This window comes from Periplaneta americana, chromosome 2 (genome assembly GCF_040183065.1).
Source record: "Periplaneta americana isolate PAMFEO1 chromosome 2, P.americana_PAMFEO1_priV1, whole genome shotgun sequence".
NCBI lineage: Eukaryota > Metazoa > Arthropoda > Insecta > Blattodea > Blattidae > Periplaneta > Periplaneta americana.
Window position 1 is genome coordinate 10,228,879 of NC_091118.1, and position 12,673 is coordinate 10,241,551.

The following is a 12,673-nucleotide window of genomic DNA, read 5'->3' on the forward strand; positions in this document are numbered from 1 at the left end:
TTAAAAGTGCTAATTTGCAAGATCACATTTGATTTTACTTATGCATGATATATCCTTACTTGTTATTTAATATCTTTTATTATTTGATAGATACTGTCATTTATTTTGTTGCACTTGGTAAATGATTAATGTTGATTTCATCTCACTGCCATTTCTGTCATTCATTCTCATCATCATTTGTTTTGTTCTGTTTTGTTTTTTATTTTGTGCTAAACTGTAATTGGCCTTGTGCTGTTGTTTTGCACATTAATATCATTAATATTCGAAATAAATAAATAAATAAATAAACAAACAAATAAAATAAATTATTATCATCAACTTTATCATTATCAACATTATTATTATTATTATTATTATTATTATTATTATTATTATTATTATTATTATTATTATTATGGAAACCATTTGGTTTGATCTGATCCTTCCCATAAGCAGCTCCCCTGGTGTAGATACATTGACATTCGTGGCAGTGTGTTGCCTCAGCAAGAATCTTGATAATCGAACTTCCCAGTGCCTGGTCGATGTTCCAGTCGATATCATGCATGTAATGAGAGACACCAGCGTAACATTCGAGGCGATACTATCGTTGCAGTTGGACGGTCTGGCCAAATAATCCTAACAATGGTTTATAATCACTGATTACAGTCAATCGACGACCATAAAGAAAATTATGGAACTTTTTAACCTCCGCAATGATCGCTAATGCTTCCCGATCGATCCGTGCATAGCGTCGCTCCTGACTAGTCAATGTTCATGAATAATATGCGGTAGGTTTCTAGTCATCCTTTTCCTTATGTCACAAAACGGCGCCAATTCCACAGGGAGATGCATCTCAGACTGGAACTAATAGCTTATGGAGATCGTAATGAACAAGGACTTGTTTAGATGAAAACAATTCTTTAACTTTTTCAAAAGCTTCTTGATGAATGGATATCCACTTCCAATCTTATTGAGGAATTGGAACCAACATATTAATTACCTTTGTAATAAATTACGTAAAATAATATATTATTTTGTTTTATTGAGGAATTACTTGTCAATAAGTTTATTACGCACAATATATTTAACTTTATTTCAATCGGTAATTATGTATGCAATTATAGGATGGGGTAGCTCATTTAAAACCAATTTTAATCCACTTTATTTATTACAGAAGAAAATAATTAAAATATGTCTTCATAAACCTATTGATTTTCCATCTCAAAATTTCTTTTTAGACTTTAATGTAGGCTACTTAACTTAAGACGAACTTATTATATTGTATTAATAAAATTCATACATAAAAATCAAAAATAATTTTGAATTGTATTCTCATAGATATGAAACAAAAGGTATGAATTCTTTAAGATTCTTTGAACCAAAATGCAATACTGTTACAGTATTTAATCATAGTAGTAATTTAGGCCCAATAATATATAACAAATTTATATTTTAATATCCTAATCTTGTCAATTCTAATAGTTCTAATTATAAATTTAAAAAGTTATGTATGGATTTTATAAAAATTTAAAAATTGTAAATTTAAATCTATATACTATAATTGCATAGTAGACATAAAACAAATTGTATTGTATAATTATTAATTTCAATTCTGGAATCCGCCCCTGAGCACGAGTTCTCCTCTTTCAGGGGCGAGCTAAAGTTTTTTTCTATATATAATATAGGCCTATGTTATGTTATAATTATTATCAAAATAAATAAATAAACAAACAAAGAAATAAATAAATAAATATCTGGGAGTCTATGCAACGGTTTAGCAATAGATGCTTTATTGGAAACAAACTGATGACAAAAATTAAGGATTTCCAAGAAAGTTTCGACTTCGGTAACATTTCTAGGTGTAGGCGCTTTTTTAACCGACTCTACTTTTTCTTCAGTCACAGAAGTGCCTTCTTCAGTAATCTTGAATACTAAAAATGCCACTTTTTCTACAAAGAATTGAGATTGTTCTTTACGTAAGTGAAGACCCTTTTCAAATAAGCGTTTTTATTTAGCACTTCAAATGGTGAATTAGCACAGACAAAAATATCGTCAAAACGGGTAAGAAATCAGTAACGCCATGTGTAATGTTTTGCATCAGATCTTGAAATAGCCCAGGTACAGTGAAAACACCGATTTCTAACCTTTCAACTTTTAATGCACCACGATGACTATTTATAGTTTGAGCTTTAGCTGAAATTTCATCAACTAACAATGTGAATCTGCATTTGCTATTCAATTCGCGAAAAAAAATTTACCGCCACTTAAAGTGGATAGCAAATGATTTGTATTAGGATTCTGTGGTGAATGAGGTCGTGATGCTTTGTTAAGAGTCTATTTATAATCACATTATCTACCCCGCATCTGGCTTCAACACGGACGACTGGATGGACCATCAGCACATCCTACTGGTTCAGTTATTTTCAATTTGAGCAGCGATCTAACTCTGTATCAACTTTCTCCTTTAGTCCAAAGGGGGCAGAACGTGCTTCGTGACGAAATGGGGTAAATAATGGATCAATTACAAGTGAACCAGCAGGTCTAATGTAACAACCAAGACTCACATCGGATAATTGACTGCAAACTACTAAAAAAGATGAAATATCTGTATCGATCACATTTATTCCAATGATGCAGATAACCAAAGGTTCAGACCGTCCTAAACTAGAAGGTTGGTAGCTGATCTTTCAGTCACAATTGCTGTGAGTTCAACAGAGTATTTGCCGTAACTAACTGGCATTCTGCAACTCCCTGCAACAGGAATTGGTTCTGCTGGTAATCACGAAGCTCTGTCATAAAACGTTCTAACTTCAGGGTACCAGCTGAATTAATCTTACCAGAAACATGCTTGGAAATTATTGTATATCTTAGGTTTTTCACGTTCTTTCCAACTGTAAGGCGAATGACAGACAATCACGTGGTAGATCCTGAGCCACGTCTCGTCAAATTGAATTTCGCTAAACAACATAGTAGCTAGTTGATACAGCGTCATTAAATAACCAACTAAATTGTCTCGTTTCCTTTTTTCATGACACAACCCAGGAAGGGTTAAGGATGATCAGCTATTTGCTGGCTTTACGTCCATATGCCACAGAAGAAGTGAACGATCATCCAACTAGTACTGAGATATTGTACGGTTACCAGAATGATACATCCAGCCGCTATAGCTGATTTTTATAATGTAAACGTCCTTAGTAGATTATAGTCTATTACAGATCGTTCATTGCAGGGTCTGTTGCTTGTAGTGTTAAGATGCGTTAAGTTTATATTCGCAGACGCCATTTGACTTAAATTTGTTTATTTTTTAAATAGTAATTTAAATTATACGTCTATTTAGCTATCATATCAAATTTCATCGGAAGCTATATCGCACTTTAATTTTCGACTTCCCTCAAACAATTGTTCATGTAATTCCAGATCCAAATTAAAGCCTGTTGAAACACGTAAAGCACACGGCCAGCAAAGCTGAAATTCACATCGTAACTTAAGCTGAGATGCGAACTACGTTCTCTTGTTTATTACATCTGCAAGTTGTAAATCAGGACTCACTTTAAATCAGTTTCGTACTTCAGTCGTAACACATAGTCCTCCACGGGTTTGTAAACTACTTGGTTTGTATGATTACAGAGAAAGAAATCTTGAATTGTGACTCACCGCATCGAACGCAGGACCCAACCGCACATGTCTCGCGTCGCCACTCACCTAAACAGAGCTCAGCTTGCAACTACCACAGACAGAGGGCTGTTGTGTGTTGGACACAGTTCAGCCAATCAGAATGTACCTACACTAAGATTTTTTTCTTTTGGTCTTGTTTACTAATTGTAGCTACAAAGTACAGTTTTAGGCAAAAATAAACACACTTTGATATACTGTAATTCAGAATTATTGTACGTTCGCTCGGAGAAAAACCAGGGGGTGGGGGCAGAAAGCAGAAGGCCACACAAGTTACCGCTGTTTCCTTCGTCCCGAGCAGAGGTAAACACCACATAGTTGCCAGTTGTGTAACGACTTGGAGAGCACGTAGTTTGCATTATCTGTTTAGTTTTCTTAGTGTTCACTGAAATTAGTGAAATATGTGGCACCATGGGAGTCTGTTGGAGAGAGTGAACAACATAGTGATGACAATCATTGTTACAAGAGGTCAGTCATTAGACAGACAAGCTGCACATATTATAAAGGCAAGGAGAAGGCAAATGTGATTCACCAATTCCTAAAACTGTTCGCTCTACAGTTGTTTCAAGATCATTACTGAGGGAAATAAGTTCCATTAATAGAACCAAGTATAGCACTCCTGAAGTCAGTAGATTTTCTGGCATGTAAAGGAACTCCTGCGGGACAAAATTCCGCCACATCCGGCGACGCTGATATAACCTCTGCAGTTGCGAGCGTCGTTAAATAAAACATAGCCTAATATAACATAAAAACATTCTTAAAAAAATTCAGCCTGCATTACAAACAGTTACGAAATTCAAGAAACTTGATGTTTTCGGACGTGATATACTACGACGCACCATTTATGAATGTTACAACAACCACATATCCCCTACATTGGACATCATTTTAAGTGCAGTGCAAGAAAAGACACAAGGCACAGATTGCGAATTGCTGTATTCATAAAACATGTACGACTCAATTGTCATTTGTAGGTTATACCAGCGGTCGTCAAGAGAGTGCACGCTCGTGCTAGCGTCTCTTACCCTCGAGCCCTCTATGCATTTATGGGAGCGGACGGGTAAGCAGTATTTCAGTGGCGGCTTTTCGTTCCTAGTCTACCATAAATTACGTAACTCAGTGGAATTCAATAGTACTAATAGTGTAATGAAGCAGCCAATGTTCTCATGTGTATTTAAGTAAGCATATTTTACATAGTTAATAAATACTCAGGATTTCCGTTTTTAATGCCAAATAACTTAAAAAAAAGTCACCTCTGAAATTTTGTAACTTACTCGAACACTGACATCATCTTCATGAACGTCTTCCTGTGAATAACACAAAGTACTAAAAAATCCTCAAGAACGCTAATGTAATCAAGGCCGGCAGCATACTGCATGGAAATTCTTCCCGGCCAACCACGGACAGTCTCGAACGGTATCGACCTGTGATGTCACCTGAAGTTTCGTCCACTAGCGGACAAGATCGCACATTTCATTCTTCGCAGGTGTGAAGTCTACTGTCCACTCACTCATTCACGTTTTTTGCTGTATATCCAATATATTATGGGTTATTTTATTTTAGTATTGTATTTACGAGCATTTTCCAATTGAATTAAAAATGGATATCGACGCAGATAGACTTGTTATGTGCAAGCAAGGACCCCCACTTTTTAGTATAAATTGAAAAAAAAAAAAAAAAAAAAAGAAGTTTTGAAAGAAATGTATGTACTTATAAAACCAAGTACATAAATTTTTGGGTTTGGAAGATGAATCGAACAAACTTCTATTTATGTGATCTTCTTTTAAACGCATAAAATAATCGATCATTATTACGATTTTATTGTCGGTTGCTATCAGGTCGCAATTGAGAATAGCAATATATGGAAAACAAGCTACGTACGTCGTGGCGAACTGTTCGAGACTGTCGACAGTTCTAGAAAGACCGAAACAGTCTTGTCCAGTATCAGACGGTCCGAGACGAAACTGTCTCGTCCAAGACACGATGTCCGATGCAGTATTCTGCGGGCCTAGGGAAACGTTCTCTGACTGGCTAACTGTACATCAGTATCGGAATTAATAATAATAATAATAATAATAATAATAATAATAATAACAATAACAATAACAATAATAATAATACCTGTCTTATATTAGTGTTTTTTAACTGCTCCACCATTTCGATTCTTTCGTCGTCTTTTAATTCCTCGTATTCATCAGCATGACAGTTGTCATAGTGACGCTGCAGGTTATATTTTCTTATCACATTGAGTATCTTACTGCAAATTAAACATCTTGCTGCATTTTCAAACTCTGTAAAAAAAATGCCTCCTCCCATGACGGGTTAAACAACGTAGGGGTGGAAGACCTACGTCAATCACTATTTAAACTTTCTGCCATCGTGTACGTACACAAACCACTCACAAGTCTCTAGTACTTAGTACTCTAGTCTCCACTGATCGTCCGCATCAGCTAAGGCCAGATTCCTCCCTCTCCCTCCCACGAAGCATGCGCGGACGTGCGGGCGTCCCTACTCTCTATACCCAATACCCAATTCAGCGAGTGCTGAAGACCACTGGGTTATACTATTCTGAAATTTGTGAAATTCACAAATTTATTATGTTAACTGTATAGAATAAAACTGTTATTATATGACTGAAATAAATATACTTTTTTCATATTTAGAAAATGGGTCTGAGAGACCCAACCCGTGCAGTTACGTAACTTTTCAAGACACGTTCAATGGCGGGTTAATAATAATAATAATAATAATAATAATAATAATAATAATAATAATAATAACAGGCTCACAAGAATGACAAATGTTATTAGTGAAAATAAACATAGATGTTTTTTAGGTTATTTTACGACGCTTTATCAACATATCAGGTAATTTAGCGTCTGAATGAGATGAAGGTGATAATGCCGGTTAAATGAGTCCGGGGTCCAGCACCAAAAGTTACCCAGCATTTGCTCATATTGGGTTGAGGGAAAACCCCGGAAAAACCCCCATTCAAGTAACTTGCCCCAACAGGGAATCGATCCTGGTTTCGCGGCCAGACACGCCACAAACAGGTTTGGACAACAGAGACAGTAAGTGGGACGTTTAACTGACGTACTCTATTAGATGTTGCAACGCAGCTTCCTTGGTCGCGTGTCTAGTTGTGTAACATCAACCACTGCTTCGGTAGCATACTCTCTTATTGCACCCCGTCCCCTGTTTTCACCGAACGAACATTCAATAGGAAGGAGTTTCAAAGGTGTAGGCCTTATTGTTTATTTATTATTAATGTTAAATACGTGTATTCAATTGCCTTTCACATCCCTACAGAACTATAAACAAGTTGTAGTAATATAAAACACAACTCTATCTGTCTCAGTTAAAATTTCCACATTCGACTCCCGTCCAGGGATCTAGAAACTTCCCAGCCCGCACAGAAACAAGACAAATGAGCAACTCATCCCGCACGCTGATGCAGTGAAGAGGGATAAAATGCGCAATTACGCCGACATAGCATTCTAGAATATACGCGGACTCCTCCGGTGTTGTGTCAGCACAACGCCAGAATTACACGTGGAAAATAAACAATATGGCGGACATTGTTATTTCTATTGCAGATAATAACACTGGAATGTCTTCACTGTGCTGCAAGCTGGATGCGGGTTCGAAACCCGCCGAAGACGACGAATTTTAAATGCTATGGAATCCGCAGCATGGCTTCATCGGGAGGCAAGTAAAGCTGTGCTGCCCTGTCGTAGATTACAGCACGTGACAGAACCCTGTTCTAGATACAGGGCTGCAGACTACATTATTGTAGGATATACCAGGCGGCGCTGAATTTCGACTGTGAATATAAGCATTTGTTATTTTGTTTATACAACAGATATATACGCCTTTATATACTGAATTATAAGGAACATAAACAATTAGGAACACTGGAAGACCCTGTGAGCAAGCACGTATTCCGGTGTTGTTCCATCTAGGCCCTACATAGGCTTCAAGAAATAGGGGCTAGAAAAGTAAATTCATAGAAATATATTTAAAAAACAAATAAAAATGAAATAAAATAACAATTACAAAAAAAACTTCATACCGACTATATACTGTATATTAGTATATAAATAGGCCTAGAACTAATACCCAGATGTGTATTTTTCTCAATTATATTTAATAAGAGGAAATGTTGAGAATTCGAGGTGAATTTTCGTTTGGCCTATGCTATTCCAGGTTACCAGCACCGGTATTTTATACGTTCAACATGATGTGAAAAATACTGAAAAATTATAGCAGAATTGATTTCTGAGTTCATTGTTATTCATTGTATTCTCAGACTTTCATTCAGGAGTTGGAGCCAACTGTCATACCCTTATTCCAGGTTACCAGCACCGGTATTTTATACGTTCAACACAATGTGAAAAATACTGAAAGATTATAGCAGAATTGATTTAATAAAATAGGAACAATTGTAACAATCACAATACACGAATGCCCTTTTTGTCTGTTTCAAAACAGTACAACAACATATTTAGAATCAGTTTCAAGTCAGCACTGAACGTGTTGTTTCGTGTTTTATGTGTTCATTGATCTATTTGTTTAGCGTTAATTTAATTAGATCCTTATCTGTTTTATAGTACAAGGTTTTGGTTTATTGTTTATCAACCGAAGTACTGTTAATATTAAGTCATTTGGTATAAGAGGTGCGTCACAATTTCCAAGATCGTTCATTTCTTCAAAAGAAGAAGACAAATAGATCATAACGGTGGGGACCAAAGAACTTTAGGCCTATATAAAACATAGCCTATAGTTTACTTCCTTTTTATCAAAGTTGGGTATTTTCTAATCGATTACCGACTACAGAACCTTACGAAAATTAGGGGCTAATATATAAAATAATGTTTCAAAATAGTCTACATCCAAAGTCTAATAGGATTAGCTATGTATTTAATTTGTATCCATAATTCAAATTTTTTATGAAAATTGTAGGGCTACACGACAAAATTATGCCACCCCCCCCCCCACAAAACAATTTGCAGCTACCCTGCCGATAGGCCCTAGGTCTATTTCATACACATGACTGAATTCGTAAATAAAATATATCAGTGCTTGTATGCGTGTCCAGTGATTTAATATGGAAACATCCTAAGCAAGGATGGCGCTTTATGGTAAACACAAGACTTACTAGCCTATATGATAAAAATAATAGAAGACATCTTGTAACAAATGAAAGAATAGAAATAGAAATATAACTAAAAACTTGAGATAACATTTTAAGAACACTGGGTCACTGGCTGAGAAGAAACTGCCTACTGAAGGATGCATTGGAAGAAATCGTGAGTGGGAGAAGAGTTCGGGGCAGAAAAAGATATCAGGTGATGGACGACATTAAGATATATGGATGATATGCGGAGACTAAGAGGAAGGCAGAAAATAGGAAAGATTGGAGAATGCTGGGTTTGTAGTCAAAGAACTGCCCTACACAGAAAACTATTACCTAAATGCCTGATTTTTTTTTTGACAAATGAAGTTTTATCCTGGACCGGACTTGTGAATTTATTTCCCCCAGTACGTCCAGGGGTGTCAAGAACGCCTTACTGCGACGCCTGGTTCCCAGATATTGACGGTTAAGAAAACATTGGGGTCATAGTGCCCATTTTTGTGTAGCCCTATTGGGTGGTTGGAGCGCCAACCGTATTGGAGGCTTCATTATGAAGAAGAGACACAGAAAATATGAACAATCCGTCGTTATTTCTTGATTTATTTCGATAAATTCTCTCCAGACAAATATTGAAGGATATCCGAACATTTCCGGAGTCTTCGAAGCTAATCCACTGAGAGTTGAGGAGAACCCTTGGTGTTATGGCTAGCGATCAAGGACCCGTTATTGTCTGCGTCCATGCAGATCCTTCTAGCCGGAGGTATTTCCGTACAAATGGTGGTGGAGGAGAAATGTAAAATCCTTGCTGTTTTTGGGTGGATATCAACTTTTCTCAGGGATCGGAATTTTTTGAATTTCTTTGCCCGGAGTGCGTTTTTATTGTACACCGCTGTAAAGTAACAGTATGTGTGACAATGAAACTAGCAGGCACGAGTTAAATTCGTTAAGAACAAACCATCGCTGATTTTATGAACCCTCCTATGTGATGGCACAGAATATAATTTTTCTTGATGAAGAAAAAATTAATTAAATGTCAATAGCACCACACTGATCCTTTATGATGGCATTTGTGTTCAGCATAGTCACCAACGTTTTCTACCAAATTATATCATATTCTTACGTAGACTTATTGACTATTTTTAATTAATTTTTTCCCTCCTGAAAAATTATGTAGTGTCTGTCACATAGCAGGTTTGATAAAATCCACGACGAAATGCTGGGTAACGTTCGGCGTGCATCTGGCTGGCATTATCACCTTCATCTCATTCAGACGCTAGGTAACCATAGCAATTGTAAACCGCCGTAAAATAAACCGATTAATACAGTCAACTACTGTTTTACAGCAGCTTTTAATAAGCTATATATTATGTGTATATTATGTGTATATTTTTGTTAATAAAATGTTTACTTTAAACGCGATTTCTTCAATTTTTTCATATCAGTTTATATGCACTTTTCCTCAACACATTATGCACATATGCGTGAAATGTTTACCACATAATGCAGTTAACACTTTCATGTTGAGGATTCGCCTTTATTCAATTTTCTTATGCTCTAAATTGTTAATCTTTATTTAAAGAAAAAGTCTGAAAATTTGTAAAAAAAAAGATGTATTTTTCTAGTCAAAATTTACAAATCTAAACAACTTTCTATTTTTGAACGCCGATTCTTCAGGGAACTGTTCCCGTATCCGTTCATGGTCTCGGACTTCGGTTAACTTCAGATTTAAACGTCACCTGACACCGCATAATCGTCCTGGCCACCATAACCTACCATCTCCTGACTTAGTTGCCTCATGAGTGATGCTTTATTGCTGTCACTCATGAGCTTCAAACTTCTCTTCGAACTGCTGACTAAACATACATAGGCCTGGCCTAACGTAACTCCGCCATGCAAGGATACATCCTGCCTTCACTTGCGTAAGATGGGTTATCTAACTTTAGGCGCCCTGAATAATTCCGCTCTGAAGGATGTTTGTACTAGATCAGGACGCGGGGCTGACTGTCAGACACTTGAAAACGGTTTCACGTAGCAACCAGGCCAGCCGCAAAGGGAATGCACGACTGAAGCATTTCTGTTCAGCAAAACAATTGCTCGTTTAATTATACACTGAGGAACGAAAAATATTCTGTTTTGTTTCAGAAAGAAAAATAATTATGTGATTCTGACAGTATTTTTAAGTATGTTTGAGAATAAGGTGCTTATGAAAAAATTTGGGGATAAGAGGGATAAAGTTACAGCACAATAGAGAAAGGTATGCAAAGCAGAAATGCGCGCATTGTATTCTTCACACAAAATAAATAGGAGTACTAAATCCAGACGTTAGACAGGGCAGAGCATGTAGCACGTACCATGGTCTATGGATGAATACTGAAACGCGTACAAGTTAGTGGGACAACTGAGCCTGAGGGAAAAAGACTTTTGGGGAGGGCGAGACGTAGAAGGGAGGATAATATTAAAATAGATTTGAGAGCGGTGGGCTATGATAAGGACTGGATTAATCTTGCTGAGGATAGGCACTGATGGCGGGCTTATGTGAGGTCTGCAATGAACCTCCGGGTTCTCTATAAGCCATTTGTAAGTACACGCTGCTTTTATTGTCTACAGAACCGAATTTTTAACGGAATTCGTCATACTGATTAGGCCTATGCGCAAACTCAACGACAAGAAATTGCACAAGCAGCCCTTGAAAGTAAGTCGTCGTCATCAGCAACATGGTTTAGGCCTTACGACTTGTTCCAGCCTCTCATCTGAACATCTTTCGTTGGTCTTCGTCTTCCTCTCTCCGCTTGTGGTCTTATGCAGACGTGGTACGCTACGACTGAAAATAAGGAAGCCACAACCACTGGAAGGAGCTGGTGGAAGGACGGTGTGTTGGGCTGTGCAGTGGCGGACTGTAGTCTGTAGGATGTTCTGTTTATAAGTATCTTTTAAAAAATAAACATGTTCAACACGATTTATAGCTTTATAGCAAGTAAGCGAACTCTTTAGTGAGATAACATAGAACAGAATCTGCAGGCGTACCACATTGCAAACTGGAAGTTTACCTCGAAAACATGCGTAGGTTATAGGCAGTTGCCATGTCTAACATATTTTGCGAACAGGCCTAACTTGTTGCAGAACTAAGTTTCTTCAAGACCGTCATTTTTCAATCCCAGATTTATTCTCGTGTTAATTAGGAGTGGTTGATTGAGAGTGGAATTTGGGGATGGGGCACACACACGGAAGAAACTGATGTCCGTACCGCATACCGACGTCGGCAGTGAAGATGAATGGAAACAATAAATCAGGCTCAATTACGTCTGATGTTAATTATGTAAGCTATGTATGATCACTGAATACCAAATAATATCTCAGGGGTGTTCAATGCTCCGTATTATAAATGTAAATGTTTGATTCCGTAGGCAGGGGTGTACAGGGAAACGCCTTCGCCTATTGATAGGGCTATGTTAGGCCTAGTAGGTAAGTTTTCCTCTTCCCATATCAGGAGATATAAATTCTAACTTTACGCTTACCCCCTTCACAATATGGCGGTCACAAAGTACAGGGCGGTAAACCGTATTTGAGTCTTTGAAGTTATCAGTGGCGTACTTTATGGACGTAACTAATGCAAGTTTACAGGCCTGGATGTCGAGTTCGTGCAGGAACAGTGATGCCAACGGAAATGCTTTTCTTCTCATACTGCGAATAAATATAGGCATAAAAATTAGCCGCAGTATTGATGTGCGTGTGAGGAACAGGAGCATCAACGGCAGTCAGTGGCGTATCAAGGTCATCGGACAGGGCTAGACGACATACTTACTGTGCTTGAAATAGTCCAGATGACATGCTGATGCATCAGTGGCGTATCACCATCACACAATAACAACAATCCTGTATGTTTTAAGT